The 16,568-nt window shown below is 45.2% G+C and overlaps 1 pseudogene; it reads right to left on the bottom strand.

Annotated features, from left to right (window-relative positions):
* Positions 1 to 16,126: 16,126 nt before the first annotated feature.
* Positions 16,127 to 16,568, bottom strand: LOC143406428 (large ribosomal subunit protein uL23 pseudogene; annotated as a pseudogene).

Here is a 16,568-nt window from a genome sequence, read left to right as displayed (position 1 = left end):
TATAAATATGTTATTCCTCCCAGGTTTAGGGCATGCAGGTTTGGTGCAATTTCTCTCAAAATTCCAGCCAAATACAAACAATTTTATGCTGAAATTTATATGGAAATACAAGAGAATAGCTACAATAATATGATGTGAGGGTTTTGCAAAAGACTAAAGCGGGAGGAATCGATCTACGTAATTTCAAGGCTTACAGCTGCTGTAATGAAGACATACCACATGTGTGCACATGTGAGACTATAAATGAAATAGTTAAATGTCGTCTGTATTATTTAAAGAATTGATACACATACAAATTTAGCATGATCCATTACTATGACATATTATTTTAAAACTATTGCTCTTTGTCATTCACACTCTGCACATGTGCCAGTAACATCTGTGTCTGTGATGTAACATTTTTCTGAGGTATCAGCACAAGTTTTCAGACATCGTAATTTGTACTTCTACATCTGAAAGATAAGGAACTTTCTGCTCCCAAGCATGATGCCCCTTGGGGGAATTTTATCTCAAGACTTAACTACCCAGTCACAGTATCATTTATTTTAAAATGTCTTCTATATACATTTTGTGATCTGCAAAAGACTTGTTTACAAAATTTTTCATTGAACTTATGAAATCTTACCAAGAAAATTAGTTTCTGAATTTCTAAATTTCATTTGCTTGTTTAAATCATGCTGATTCTGTGAGGTGGCCTCTGTAAGCAGTTGAAACCAGTGTGGTAAACTTCCCAAGCAACAATCCCAACAGGTCTGGGGCTGGTGCTCGGTGGTGGAGCACTTGCCTGGCATGGGCGAGGCCTGGGTTTCCATTCCTGGTGTGGCACAGACACACACACACATACACACAAAGTTAATCCAGATAAAGTAAATGACAGAGTAGTCAGAGATAGTAAAGGTTACAAAAATAAGGCAATTATCTCTTTTTTGAGGGAAAACTTTGAAGAGAAAAAAAAACCCCTCACATCATATTTAGATACACCGTCATATTGCTTAACAACAGGATTTGTTCTAAGAAACACATCCCTCAGAGATTTTGTTGTGCAAACATCATAGAGGGTACTTCCACAAACTGGGAAAGTCATGCCATCACTAGGAATATAGATTTGGGGGACCATTGTCATGTATGTGGCCCATGGATGATGGAGAGGTCCTCTGGGGGTGGCTGACTGTCTGTGGTCAATAGTCAAGGTTGGCTACCGGCTAAGGAGGTCATGGGAGAGCAATTAGTTGTAAATGTTTCCTTTTGCTGCCTAATAGTGGTTTTAGTTCATATGGGGAAAATCCGGGAGCAGAGACACACCAGAGACTCAGCAGGGTTACAGAAGGAAACTAGAGGCACAGCTGAAGATAGGCCTTTGACTTCTGAGCACCAGGTGGACACCAACCACCCCTCCCGTCACACAGCATGGGATCCAGCAGCTCCTCCAGCAGAGGCTGGGGACCATCTGGTGAACTTCCAGTGGAGGCCAGGAAGTCTCACCCCTTGACTTGATTAAGGAAATAGAGAGGTGTGTGTTTTGAAAACTGTCAACTCCCAAATCTTCCTCCGATAAAATGGTTGAAGCCAGAGGAGCATTTTGTAGTTGGTGCCTGACCATCTTCTCTGTCTTCTCGTACCAGGACCCCCAGGACCACAGTTGTCCTTAGGGAAGCCAGCCCACCCCACTTCCAGCCCATGAAGTGTGAGAGGTACCAAGAACAACCTGACTGCCTTGGGTTTGGGCCAGTGCTAAAATGGCTTTGAGAGAGAGAGAGAGAGACCTATGATGCCTAGAGGTTTTATCAGTTCAGGGGCATCCATGACGCATCTGGGGGGTGCGGCTCTGCAGTGTCCACCGCCCAGACTACACCATAATTGTTACAGTTGGGACACGAGGTGTCTCCTGAACACTCCTGTGCTGTTGCAGGAGTGTTCAGAGGTGAAAGGACTGGATTGCAGGAGCTGTAGCCTCTTCAGCCCTTTGAATGGACTAACTGGTTGGAAACTGTAGGCAGGTGGATTGTGGCTGGAGGAGGTGGGTCCCTGGGGTGTGCCCCAGAAGGGTCAGGCTCAACCCTGGAACAGTGAGCCAGCATAAACGTCCCCTCCTCCGGGTTGTTCCTGCCTGGTTTACGGTCGCAGCAACCAAACCTGACTAACAAAGGCACTAGTGGCTGACGGATCCAGCTTCACCTTGGCCGGTGAACTCAGCTGGTGTGCCTCTTGTCTTCCTCGTGGGACCAGCAGACCACCGACCAGCCCAGGTGTATCTTTCTCATGAGGAAGGCAGACACACGACAGCCAGTCACTTGTGTCCTAAGGAGCCAAACTGATGTCAACGTAGGCTGAGGAGTTATGACCAAAAATGTGTGGTTTGTAACTAAAAACTCTTCAGATTATGATGCTCCTCTTATAAAAATGAAAATAAAAAGGAAAATAACTATTATTTTGTTTGAAAAAATCCTACCAATGTGTCCAATGCTTTAAGTGAGTAAACCACTGTATACACATATTAGTTCACAGGGGCCTCGTTGCCCCCACCCTCCAGGTGAGGAAGCAGGATCAGAGGCTCCAGAGCAGGAGGAGGTCAGCCCAGAGTCAGGCTGCCTTGCTCGAATCCCAGCTCCACGCGTCCTAGTTCAGGCTCCGACCTCACCCTCTGGGTCTCAGTTCCTTGTTCCATACCGTGATGATGACCATCATCCCTGCCCTTCTGAGGTCCTGTTAGGAAGACTTGGAGGGGGAAGCCCTGTGGGCACTCCTCAGGTACCTGGACTAGCAGCTCATATGGTCCTTGTCCCTTGTCATGATGGCTCAGGATTAGAGCTGAGCTAGGATCTGAACCGAGGTCTGTCCCTGCCACAGTCCTCCCCCTGCAGTCTCAGTGGACTGTCCTTTCTTTATGGGCCAGACAGGCTGCCTGCTCCTCCTCCATCCCACACCCCTTACCCCTTCGCTTGGCTAATACCTGTTCATTGCCCAGGTGGAGCCCATGCTGCCCTCCCCCTCCTTCCCTTCCCTCCTCCTTCTTTTTTCTTCTCCCCCTCTTCCTCCTCTGCCCTCCTCCTCTTTCTCCTCCTCCTCCTCCTCTTTCTCCTCCTCCTCCCCTTCTTTCTCCTCCTCCTCCTCCTCCCCTCCCCTCCCCTCCCTGTCCTTCACCCTCCCCCTCCTCCTACCCCCTTACTCCTCCTCTCCCTCCTTCTCCCCCTCCTCCTCCTCTCCCTCCTCCTCCTCCCCCTCCTCCTCAGTGCTGCTGTGACACCTGACTGCACCCACAGCGCTGTTGCCCCTGTACACAGAATCACCCCCTTGCTGGCTTGTGCACCCCCCGATCTCTGAGCCCTTTTGAAAGCAATCGTTGTGTTTTTCTTATATCAACAATACTGGCACATAAACAGATATTACTGATTAAATAACAACTATAATCAGATTTTTTTAAATCCAAGAACATATGAGCTGAAAGGTACCACTGAGCTGTCTCCTCTAAAGAATCTACCATGGGCCCTGCCACCTCCTAGGGGGCATTTTGGAAACACATGATGCCAGTGTTTCAAGCTATCACAATGATGGAGGGACGCTTCCTGTATTTGGAGGGGGACTGGGTGCTAAAGGACAGATAAGACTAGAACAGTCCCACACAATGTCTCACACATTTTTAGAGTCTAAACAGACATTTATTTAGATGAATAACCTGTTTATAATCACTTGAGACTCAAATCTAACTTTAATTTACACAAGGAATTTTTGTATAGTTTTAATGCCTCTGAATATTCCATGGTACAACCATTATGTGCATCCGGGGGACATACACTGTGTCCAGAAAAAGTTGCTTGTTTTGTTTTCCCCCTCACCACTGTGGAAAGTCACTGACCAAAACCAGCAACGTGGCTGGTGGTATCTGAATGCCCAGGACCATCCTCCTGCACCACCTGCACCTGTGGCTCCTCCTCTCGGGATCACCGTGTCCATCATGGAGCAAGTCATTCCAAATTAAAGCAGGAGCGGTCTCCCATGTGACTGCAGTTGGCCAGGCTTGGCAGCTCTAGGCTGGGCTCAGCTGGCAGAGCTGCTCCAGGCCTGGTCAGCCAGGCAGGGCTTCTGCTTGGATTGGACCCATACTGCTCCGTGTGTCCCTGTGGGGCCAGGCGGAAGGGGCAGCAGAATCCTGGAAGAGGCTCTCCTTGTGATTTTTGGCCAACGCACAAGAGAGCAAGTCCCACTGCACGGCGGATGTCAAGTCCCACTTCAGTCTTGTTTGCCATTATCCCTGCGGCCCATGCAGGAGGTGGAGATGAAAGAAAGTGATTTTTTTTGTTTGATGTGCTGGGGATGGACTGCGAAGCCTCACACGCGCTAGGCAATTGCTGCACCACTGACTACGTCACATTCCCAGGCCGAAAGTGAACAGTTTTGAACAAATATCTAATCTACCTCAGTGCTTTTTCGGAAATGATCTAATTTAGCTAGCCCTGATTTCAAACTGTCATCTATAAAGAAAAAAATTCTGTTTTGCCTTATTTAAGTTAGATCCAAATGTTCTCATTATAGCAAGTCCATGCCTCTGACAACCGCAGTGCAATCTACCCACGTGGTCATGCCTAAGTGTTTGTGTATAAAATAGGTATCTTACTATAAGTAACTGTTCTATTTTAAATATTTTTATTTTATTTGAAATTGAGTATATAAATACACTATTTTAACTGGGAATTTTAACTATGAATTTCAAGATTGTCAATGAGGTTTTTATGAAGAGGAGCCCTGAGCCCACCAAGATTGGGAACCACAGAGGTAATCCAATATAGGGACAGGGTGGGACAGTAGATTGAGTCAGAGAGACTGCAACAGGCTCATTAAAATCGGTGCAGTGGAGCAGGCCTGTAGTCCCAGCAACCTGGAGGACTGAGGCAGGAGGATTGCAGTCAGAGACCAGCCCGGGAAATCTAGGGAGATTCTGCCTCAAATAAAACAAAAAGATCTGGAGATATATCTCAGTGGTAGAGCACTTGCCTAGCATTTGCAATGTCCTGGGTTCAACTACCACCACTGCAAAAAAAATAAAAAAATAAATAAGAGTAAATGGTGGATTCAAAGAAGCAACCATTCTTGGTGATTATCAAGAATACAAATAACAGAGGTTGTGGCTCAGTGGTAGAGCGCTCGCCTAGCATGCACAAGGCACTGGGTTCGATCCTCAGCACCACATAAATTTAAAATAAAGATATTGTGTCCGTCTATAACTAAAAAATAAATATTTAAAAAAGAACACTAATAACAATAAATGTTGGTGAGGATGTGGGGGGAAAGATACACTCACTCATTGCTGGTGGGACTGCAAATTGATGCCACCACTCTGGAAAGCATTATGGAGATCCTTCAGAAAACTTGGAATGGAACCACCATTTGACCCACTCCTCAGTTTATACCCAAAGTACTTAAAATCAGCATAGTACAGCGATGCAGCCGTATCAATTCACAATAGCCAAGCTATGGAACCATCCTAGGTGCTCTTCAACAGATGAATGGATAAAGAAAATGTGGTATGTATACACAATGGAATATTACTCAGCCATAAAGAAAAATGATATTATGGCATTTGCTGGTAAATGTATGAGACTGGAGACTATCATGCTAAGTGAAAAAAGCCAGTCTCAAAAAATCCAAGGCCGAATGTTCTCTCTGCTATGCAGATGCTAGCACACAATAAAGGGCTGGTAGGGAAGAACAGAAGTTCACTGAATTAGACAAAGGGGAATGGAGGGAAAGGGAGGGGGATGGGAATAGGAAAGACTGTAGAATGAATCGGACATAACTTTCCTACGTTCATATGTGAATACACGACCAGTGAAACCCCACATCATGTACAACCACAAGAATGGGAAGCTGTACTCCATGTATATGTGATATGTCAAAATGCACTCTACTGTCACATAACTAAAAAGAACAAATTTTTTTTAAAAAAGAAGCAGCATCTGTTTTCTTGACTGACTTCATTTCGTCCTTCCCTCCCAGCTTCATCGCCTGCTGGAAGAGAAATCTGTCCCCCAAGCCCTGGCACCCGAGCCCAGAGAAGCCTAGCTGCAGCATGCAGGTGCCACCTGGCCAAGTTGTTTGCGTAAGTGTACCTCTGGGTGCCCTGCTTTTGTCCCTTCCCTAGATAACCATGGAGTTATTGTTCCAACCAGGAAGAAAGTTTTCTGTAGTGTTCCCTGTTTGACCAAAAATAGACTCCTTCCTGCTTCACCATGTCTGCTCCCTTTGTTAAATAGACCAACTTTTGGGGGTGGCAGATGACCAGATCTGATACCCCAGAGTCAGCCTCTGGCCTAGGACTTCAGTAATGACACCTCCCATTGAATCTTGCTGTCCTGTATAGAAGTTATGTAACTCCAGGCAAATGGCATAACCTCTCTGAGCCTTTCTCGGGCTCACTATGGAAGTAATGACACATATCTCTTCCAGGTTGTGGTAAAAATCAAATGTGATAATGTGTGACTTTCAGGATTCTGACAGGAAACAGATGACACACTCAAGTGGGGTACCGAGGTGGTACCAGTCTTGGCGATCCTTGTTCCGTTGGTGCTGAAGATTAAACATCTGAGAAAAGTCAAGCGTAGAAAGCAAGTTTTACTTAAGGGAGTAGACTTCTCTGGAACGCTGGGGACCACGAGAGTGGGTGTGTCTTGCCCTTTTATAGACCCCAGAACCCCACCTTCTCTTTCTTCTCCGCAGGAGTCTCAGGGCAAGCAGGAGTAGTGCAGGGGGTGATGGCTGGCTTGCGCTGGGAAGCAGGATCCTTGGAGGTGTTAGCGCCCCTTGGGCTGGACAGTGTGTTAGGGATTACCCAGGGATAACCTCTCTGCACGCAATCCTTCATTATCCACACTGACTGCCAGACCTTCCCACCTGCCTCAGTTTGATGAGGAATGTGACATTTCCTGTCCCCTCAGGCCAGGTGGGGCTGCAGGCAGATTGCTTTTTGGCAAAGAAAGCATATGGGGTATCTGTACAGAGGGCTCATTTTATACAATGATTCTCGTAACCTCCTGTTCCCACATTCTCATCTATTTGTTCCCTTACAGGGGGACTATTTGCCCAGGTTGTGAGTTAATTTCAGGTAAGCCACCCAAGGACCGTGCATGTCAGGCCATTAACAGCAGGGTGCCACTTCCACCCCAGGTCTATGCAGCCACGGGAAGACAGAAGTTTCTGGAAGTCAAAGGGAATAATTACTTGGAAAAAGTCAGCTGTACAAGACCAGCTATAGGTACAGTGGCCCTCAGTAGAGGATCTCAGTCAACCATGACAAGCCCACAGGGCAGAAGTCAGGAGGGACAAGAGAAATTATGGGGGGTGGGGGGAATGAAAAGACATCTCATGCTCAAAACTGAAAAAAGTAGTACCATGAAAATGTCTGCACTACCCAAAGTCAACTGCAGAAACTGGGGGTGGGGATCAACACTCCAGCCTCACTCTCTGGCCCTCAGAGCTTTCTTCATCAGGGCCTCTTATTGACAGAGGCAACCAGAAGTGAGAAGTGTAGGTTGCTGTCGTCCATCAAGGTCAACCTCCAGCACGAAGCAGAGGGGAGGGTGCGGAGTGGACTTGGCAGAGAAAACAGACCCTGTCCAGAGCAGCCTGGAAAACAACTAACAGAGCCCATGGCAAAGGAAGGAACCACACACAGCAGCACGGTTCCATAAGTAAGCAAAGGCCCACACACGGGAGTGTGCACAACACCACAGCCACAGGCACAGCAAGCCCCGGTAACCCGCCCCACTATAAGGAGCGCCTCCACTACAATCTAGCTGACCTCCTCCTTCCAAGTCTAAGGCTTTTTCTTGGGGTATTCCTCTGGAGGGTAGGAAACAGCCTGAATTTGCCCTACTCGTTCTGAAGGGGGAACATTCCACCTGCTGAGGATGGAGATTTTGGGGCTACAACCCCCCCACACTCTGACAGGCCCCAGAGATTCTGGGAGTGGATCTGGGCCTCCCAGCACAGGTGATAGATCCACATATGTGCATCCCCGCCTCTTTAAAAGTTCTCACCTTTGGAGATTTTGAAGATGAAACTTTTAAAACAATTAAGTTTCTTTTCTCTTCCTTCAAAGCTAGCTATAAATAAAACCTATTTTCTTACCAATTCGACTCTGAAAAATTTTGGAGCAGAAGGAATATAGGCCTGTGTCTTTCCCCAGGGTAGTATTAGACCCAGGTGGTATTAGAGCAGCTGGGTAACAATACCAAATTACTGCCTCAGCAATGACAATTTATCCTGAGCTGTAGACTTTTGAAATTTAAAATAAGAATTTTTTATATAAACAAGCTTTATTTACTTATTTATTTCAGTGGTAGAATGACACAATACCTTTATTTTGTTTATTTACTGTTTTGTGTAGTGCTGAGGATTGAACCCAGTGCCCTACACATGCCAGGCGAATGCTCTAGCACTAAGCCACAATCCCAGCCCTAAAATAAGGATTTTAATATTTGTCCCAAAGACTGTTAATAGGGAGCCGCCTTAGAAAACACTCTCAAAGTCTAACAAAAGAGAGCTTTATTTACCTGGCCAGGGACTGTCACCCACCCGTAGAGACTGATGCTCTGTGGGAGAACAGCAATTTCCTGGCCTGTGTCTTGGGAATTTAAAGGACGAAAACCACAGCTCAGGGGCTTCTCTCAGCCTCATGCAAGCAAGCAAGTTACAGAAGCTAAAAAAGAGCAGTTAGCTTAATCACATCTTGAGTTCCAACAAGTGGTCAATATCTATTTTAAAGTCAAGTAGACCCATAAATGAACTCAAACCCAGGATGCAGCTCACCATGACCACCACTATACCATATACAGTTGGGTACATTCTGTGGGGTACAGGAAAACAATTTTTATAAGACAGCTTTCATTTCAGTTTCTCAGAAACAGCTCTTGTAACAGTTTTTTGGTTTTGTTTTTTTTTTTTATGGAAGGCAGCAAAACGGAGTCTTAGACCTATCTATGACAGTTCTTGCTTTATAATTGTCTTATCTCACTTATCAAAATCTTAAGTCTATAATCTAGATTTTTTACTAATCTATAACCTATAACTTATGCTCTTGATTGTATTATCAGTTCACACCACAACAAGACATAGTAAGGGCCCCCCATCCAATTAAAGAACTGCACTTTTTCCTTTCAGTACTGCGGTCGAACCCAAGGGTACTATAACACTGAGCCGCATCCCCAAGATCCCTCATGGGAAGGAAGAAGTCAGATTCTAAGGTCAGCCACTCCAGAAATATCTGGTGTCAAATTGGTAGGAAAATAGTTTTTTAAATAGTTTTAGTGCAATAGTTATATATAATATTGGGTTCATTTTGACATAATCATATAAGCACAGAATATCCTAGTTCCCAGTACTAGGAAAATAGGATTAGGCTACCAGTCATAAACAGGTGAGCCGGGAAGGGATAATGAAGAGCCACTGAAAGTCACAGAGACTCTTATCTGACAGATAAGAGCCTGGAGGTGGGGGGCTTGGTATATTAGAACCTTCCCCAGCCTTAGTGAAAATTACCATTTCCAGGTCGGGATGTCTTTATCCCTTGTAAGCAAGTCTCCAGGACCCTCCCCTTTCACCAACACTATATCACAATGCCCAGTCACTCGTTTTAGTCAGCTTTCTCTATGGCTATAACCCAAAGACCTGACGAGAACAATTTGAGAGGAGGAAAGGTTTGTTTGGCGCTAACAGTGTTCGAGGTGTCAGTCCACGGCGGGCAGACACGTGTTCCGCAAGGCCCAGGAGGAGGCAAGAAGTCCTGGTGGAAGGGTGTGGCAGATGGAAGGGGGACAGGACCATCAGGAAGCGGAAAGGGCTTTCTCTCACCAGGGAAAACATAAACCCCAAAGGCATGTTCCCAGGGACCCACCTCCTCCAGCCACACCCTACCTGCCAACAGTCACCACCCAGCTAATCCACTCAAGTGGATCAACGAGCTAAGTCTCTCAAAACCCAATCACTTCACCTCTACACTTCCTTGCACTATCTTACATGTGAGTTTTGGGGGGACACCTCAGATCTAAACCATAACAACCCTGATAGCCAAGTCATCAAGACCCTCCGAAAACTTGATAGGGGCTATTCAAAGGCTAGTAAACTGAGGAGACAGGAATTGAAACAAAGATAGTGTCTCAATTTCCTTAAAAACTCCAGCTCTACGAGCACCATACCATCTTCTCTTAGCGGAAGTCCTGGGCTGTCAGTCAAAAATCAGGTGAAGTTGAGTGAGACTCTGGAAACTTCCCTGTGTAAGGCCTGAAAAATCAGCCTCTACCTCAGAGCAAAGCCTGTCCAAGGAAGGGACATCACCTTTGTCCTTGGAAAGACCCACAGAGCACTCCTAGGCACATTCCCACCCTGCTAAGTGGTTTATCTACAAATAACAGGAGAGATCTGCTGCGCCAGGTGTCCCTGATTCAGTCAGGCTAGGTGGGGACCCATAGCAGCCCCCTAGCAGCCACCAATCAGCATGAGACAGGGAAATACCTGGGATGCCAGATGACCCTCCCAGTAGTTTATGGTGGTTGATAACATGTTGGGAAACATGTAGTTCAGCATGAACACCCCTCTTGACTTAAACCAATCAGTTCAAACAAATCCCCCTCTTGTAGTAACCAATCAACCCTGCCCAACTTGTTCCCACCAGTGAATGTACTAATCATGTTTTAGAGTTATTTGATTTTCCCGCAGTGTGTGATGATTTGCTAAGAGATGCTATGATGTATGTAGGGGTCCCTGCCTTCTCCAAAGAGTGTATAAAACTGCTGCCAACCCTGGGCTCGGGGCCTCTCAGCGTCACCAGTTGCAGTGTGGGCGCGCGGAGGACCGAGCTAGCTCGCAATAAACATCTCTTTGCTGCTTACATTGATCTTGGTCTCCGGTGGTCTTTTGGGGGTCCCGAATTCGAGCATAACAGGCCCTTCCTTGCTTAGCATTTGGATGGCCATATTAAGTGACAGCTGCCATCTTCAGAACAAGTTTCGCTTTCCCTCAGGGCCTGAGAAAGACCACTCATACCAACCCCACACTTAAGCACCCCCATTAGGACTCATCCAGCTGAAATCCCTGAGCCTGCCCCATAAAAGCCCCTCTCCCCGCCTATGGAGAGATGGCCTTTATTTGTCAGCTCTGACAGATAAACTCTTGTGTGTATCTCTGCCTGGTCTCCATCTTTCATTTCTCGCTCACCAGTCTCCCAGTTCCTTACTTTCCTTTCACCCTGGGACTCCCAATAAATCTGGAGAGCAGGAGGAGCACTTCATCTCGCTTCCTCTAAGAGGACCTGCTCTCTCATTTGAGGGTGTCCTCCTTTCCCCTTTCCCATCCCTTCTGATAAACTCACGCCTATTACTCTGAGCAACATGACTGAAATCTTTCTGACTTGATTGCAAGAATCAGGGTTTGAAGGGAGGCCTCTGCACTGCCTGTTTCCCAGATGGCCCCAGCTTGGTTAATTTGGTTTCTGACCAGTTTCAGGGCCCCTCTCACTTAGTGAAGCTGTTTCTTCTGACCTGAATAAATCTTAATCTTTTGCACTCATTCTCCGTTATCCATAGATTTTATTTTTGGAGTTCATGAGACAAGAACCCCGGTGATTATAATGCAGAGGCGGGGAATTTGGTTTCAATAAATATAGTTTCAATACATTTTATTCAAATCCAACTTTGAAGATGGAAGAAATGAATTGCTTCAAAGGTTCCACTTCTAAAATACCTGAAAATCAGCAGAACTCTTAAAGGAGGTGTTGGGGTAAATACTAATCAGTGCCTAGGAGAGCTGGCAGTGAGATAAGGACTCTGAAGAATGCGATAAGGAAGGGAATGGAGAGAGGAAACTGGTCACTTCCCTTATCTCCAATCTTAAGGAGAGGATCTAAACAGAATGACCTTAGTTATAAAGTAAAGGAATGTTCTCATAAAACATCTGAAGAAACCACTTGCACACTGGGCACATGACCCATCCTATGTATTTCCCCTGCTTCTAGGTACCACGTGGATCCTGGCCCACTGCCCAGCAAAGAGTGCATAACCAAATAGCTAAAACCCTCCATCGCATCTCCCAAGTTCTTTTTTAGGGATTGGTAAACAGTATTTTGGGGTGTTTGCAGCCCTGGGTTGAACAGGTTGAGGCAGGGAAGTGACAAAAGGCAGGAAATACGCACATGCAGAGTCATTCAACCTGCTGTAGGCAGCCTATCTATGGGCTAGCTTGGCTCCAGTCTTCCTTGGCATGTCATTGGGGGCTCCGCTTCTCCAGCTTCCTTCTGTCAGCAGGAGATTCGAATGTATTCCCAATTCAAAGAAGGGCTGGGGACCCAAATTCAGTCTGTTTTGCCAGTCTTTTATTTAAATTATTTTTTATTTTGAAACATGTTCATGCTAAAATTTCTAGGCTCGTCTTGAATTTGCAATCCTCTTGCCTCAGTCTCCCAAGTATCTGGCATTATAGGCATTTGCTACTATGCCCCACAGAAACTGAGCTTTAGATAGAAATTCAGGACATTATGTATTTTCACCTCCTTGCAGAGGGCGTAGGGAGCAAGCTGAGTCTTGACTGGATGTTAAATTGCTTAGAAGCCAAGTTGGGACAGCTGCCACACTGGTTTAAACCAGTGCTTTGGTTTAAATGCACTTCCTGATTATCTTTAAGTACTGCAATTTAAAACAAATACTTGAAGGTAGAATAGTTTTCTGGAATGTTCCCCCAAACCACAGTGAGATAAAAGGCAATGTTGTTCACCCGGTGGTATCTAGGATCAAGCATGTGGTTAGACCAGTTCTCTCAACCATAGATGGTTCTGGATGTTTACACAGCTTTCTCACCCTTGGGTGGGTGAGGCTGCCTGGCTTTCTGCTGCTTCTGCAGGTCTCAATAGTTTCAGAAGCCCGACTGCCCGGGGGATTGTGTAACCAGAGCCTCTGGGACAGGCAGGTTCCTGGAATCAAAGAAAAATTCATCTCTTTGCTCACAGAGGTTAGCTGCTTCTTTTTCAAAGTGTGCTTTCAATTTTCAGATTAAAAAACAAAACAAAACAAAACAAAAAACCCACAAACTCACAGAAACAAAGGCCAATGACTGCCAGATTGGCATTTCACAGGTAGGCACAGATGCCAGGATTCTGACAGCTTTTGAAATTTCTCTTAGTTTCTCAGGAAGTAAGGTTGTTACAGGGAAGAGAAGCTCCAAAGGAGTATAGGAGAAGTTTCTGGAGAGAAGGGCAAATTCAGGGCCAGAGGGTTCTTGGCACTGGGAATGAACCCGGAGTGCCTTACCACTGAGTTCCATCTCCAACCCTTTTGAGACAAGGTCTCATTAAGTTGCTTGGGGCCTTGCTGAATTGCTGAGACTAGCCTTGAACTTGTGATGCTTCTACCTCAGCCTCCCAAACTGCTGGCTGGGATTACAGGCATGGGCCATTGTCCCCAGCAAGAGTTTTGGTTTTCTTCCAGAACTTTTAGCCTTACAAACTCATTAGCTCTTCTAGGTGTACATATGAGATTAAGATGAAGTCTCGCCTGTGTGTGTGCACCCACATGCACGTGTTTATGAGTAACATGCACTTATTTTCTATTTTGGAACCATTTGTTGAAAATCAGTTTACTATATGTGCAGGCTTTATTTCTGCGCTCTATTGAGAATATTGATCTGTATTGCTTATCCTTTTTTCTTTATCACATTTTTAGTACTTTACCACTAAGCTACATCCCCAGTCCCTTTTTTCGTTTGAGAGGGAATCTTGCTAAACCAATAATGATCTTGAAATTGTGACCCTCCTGCCTCAGCCTCCCAAATCACCAGGATAGGCATGTGCCACTATACCCAGCTGTGTTTATACCAATATGACAACATCTGGATACTGCAGCTTTTTATGTCTTGATATCAGGTATCTGAATAAGTCCTCCAACTTTGTTCTTGTCCATTTATCTTGGCCCAAACATTTCTATATACATTTTTTTTTTTTTTTTTAGAGGAGCAAAATGGATTTGGACTCATGGTTTCAGAGGTTCAGGCCATGGTTAGCTGACTCCATTCTCTGGGCCTGACATGAAGTAGAACATTATGGTGGAAGGGCAAGGTGGACAAAGGCTGTTTCTTCATGGTAGTCAGGAAGCAGAAAGAGATCATGAGTTAGAAACAAATAATTCCCAAGGCATAATTCCAGTGAACCACTTCCTCCAGCCACACCCCACCAGCTTACAGTTACCACCCACTAATTCATTCAAATTATTAATCCATCAAATGGATTAATACACTTCCTAGACTACAGCTCTCATAATCTAAATATTTCACCTCTTGCATTAATATAGGAGCTTTGGGGGGTTACTCATATCTAAACCATAACAGTGCACCCCTTGCCCCCAAAAGCTTACATCCATCTCACAAAGAAAAATGCTTTTGTACCATCTCTAAATGTCCCCATAGCCTTAACGGTTTTAGCACTGCCCAAAAGACCAGGTCCAAAGTTTCCTTTGAGACTTAAAGCAAACTTGTGGCTATGAACCCCTGTAAAGGTTCAAAGCAAGTTATGTGCATCTAATATATAATGACATAGAGTAAACATTTCAACTTAGGGGCACAATAAGAAGGGATGACACCAAAGCAAGACCAGGATTCAACTGGGCAAACAAGTCCTATAGCTTTGTATGTGGCCTCTCAGGCACATGGCAGCAGGATGTGATCCCCAGGGCAGACCCACCCCAGGACCTTGTTGCAGCCAACATGGTCTCTCTTTAGCCAGCAGCTTTTCTTGGCATAGATTTCATGTTACTGGTATCTCTTCATCTCAGAGGTCTACACTGTAGCTTTGTCTTTGTCTCACAATCTCACACATCTCCCTCTCAAAGGGATGCTCACAGTGATTCAAATCCTGCTACATGTTGCCTGGCCTCCAAGGCCTTTGAAATCTTTGGAAGTCTATGACCCCTTTACCTCCAGCATCCTTCATTCATGAATAACCAGCAGCATATGGATGACACCAAGGTCTGCCACCCACTTGAGCAGTAGCCAGGCCTCCTTGGACCATGGCTGCAGTGGCCTCTGAGTGTCTGGGTGGCTGAGCATCATGAAACAAATCCTGGGGAAACAACTTTCTAGGCATTCCTTTGTGAACAGGGTGCCCCAAGGTCTCTAAATGAGTTTTCACTTCTATACCCTTGAATCTGCAGGTGGGTATGGTCTTGTTGATTCCTGAGATGGCCTCAAGGAATCTTTCCTATTGTCTTAATTCAACATACTTAACTTCTCTTTAGTGGCCATAATCTCTTCAGAAATCATGCCTTCCTTGGCCCAATATTAGGTATGTTTCTTCTATGGCCAAACTGTAAATTTTTTCAAATCTTTCCTCTCTGCTTTTTGCTCCCTAGTCTCAAAGAACACCTGGCTAAAAGCTTTCAGCAACATCATGCCAAAACCTGAATGTTGTGCTGCCCTGAAATTTCCTTTGTTAGATTAGTCCACTGATTAATTCATACCTCACACAAAGTCTCAAGACAGACAAAATGTAGGTTAAGTTTTTGCCAGAATGTAATATGAATTAACTCTAGTGCAATTCCCCAAAATATCCTCCTTCACATCTGAAACTGCCTAAGCACAGTCCTTACTGTCTGCATTCTTATCTGCATTCTGGTCTCCTGAGCTCCCACCAGAATCATCCACTTAGCTTTGATTATAACATTCTAATCCTGCATTTCTCACTTTTCCAAACTCCTCCTACAAACCAGTTCCAATGACTTTGAAACATATGGTCAGGTGAGTCAGAGCAATGACTCCACTTCTCAGTACCAATTCCTGGTTAGTTAGGTTTTTGGTGCTGTGACAAAGATACCTGCTATGAACAACTCAGAGGAGGAAAGAAGTGTATTATTTTTATTGGTGCATAATAATTATACATAATGATGGGATCCACAGTTTCAGAGGTTCAGTCCATGGTCAGTTGACTCCACTGCTTTGAGCCTGAGTGAGGCAGAATATGGTAGAAAGGCATGGTGGAGGATAGGTGCTTACCTTATGGTAGTCAGGAAGCAGTTCCATATACACTTAAGAATTAGCTTTTTAAATTTTTTTACCTTAACAAAAAGGGTAAATTTAGAATTAGACAGCTGGACTCTGTTTAGGTGATCCTAATTTTGTTGGCAACATCCAAAGCAGCATAATCAGAAGCCATTCAAATGTATGCCTTCTTCTCTCCATCAGGCCTGATCAGGGTGTTAACCTTGGCCACATCAATGTCACAGAACTTCTTTACAGCTTGTTTGATCTAGTATTTGTTGGCCTGGACATCCACAATGAACACAGTCTTCAATTCTCTTCATGGATGACTCAGTGGTCATGGGGAACTTGATTACGGCATAGTGGTCAAGCTTGTTTCTCTTCCAAGGATATTTGGGCTGCCCTCTAGGGCCGCAATTGGGCCATCGGAAGGTAGGTGACATGCGGATCTTCTTTTCATGACTATGAGGGTCCTTCAACACTGGCTTCTTGGACTTCAAAGCTTTTGCTGGCTTCAACTTTGGGGGGGGGGCAGGAGCTTCCTATTTAGCTTACAGCACCAT

Source organism: Callospermophilus lateralis, chromosome 8, assembly GCF_048772815.1.
Source record: "Callospermophilus lateralis isolate mCalLat2 chromosome 8, mCalLat2.hap1, whole genome shotgun sequence".
In the NCBI taxonomy this organism is placed as follows: domain Eukaryota; kingdom Metazoa; phylum Chordata; class Mammalia; order Rodentia; family Sciuridae; genus Callospermophilus; species Callospermophilus lateralis.
Note: the sequence above shows the minus strand (reverse complement) of the source record. Positions and strands in the feature narration are given on the sequence as shown.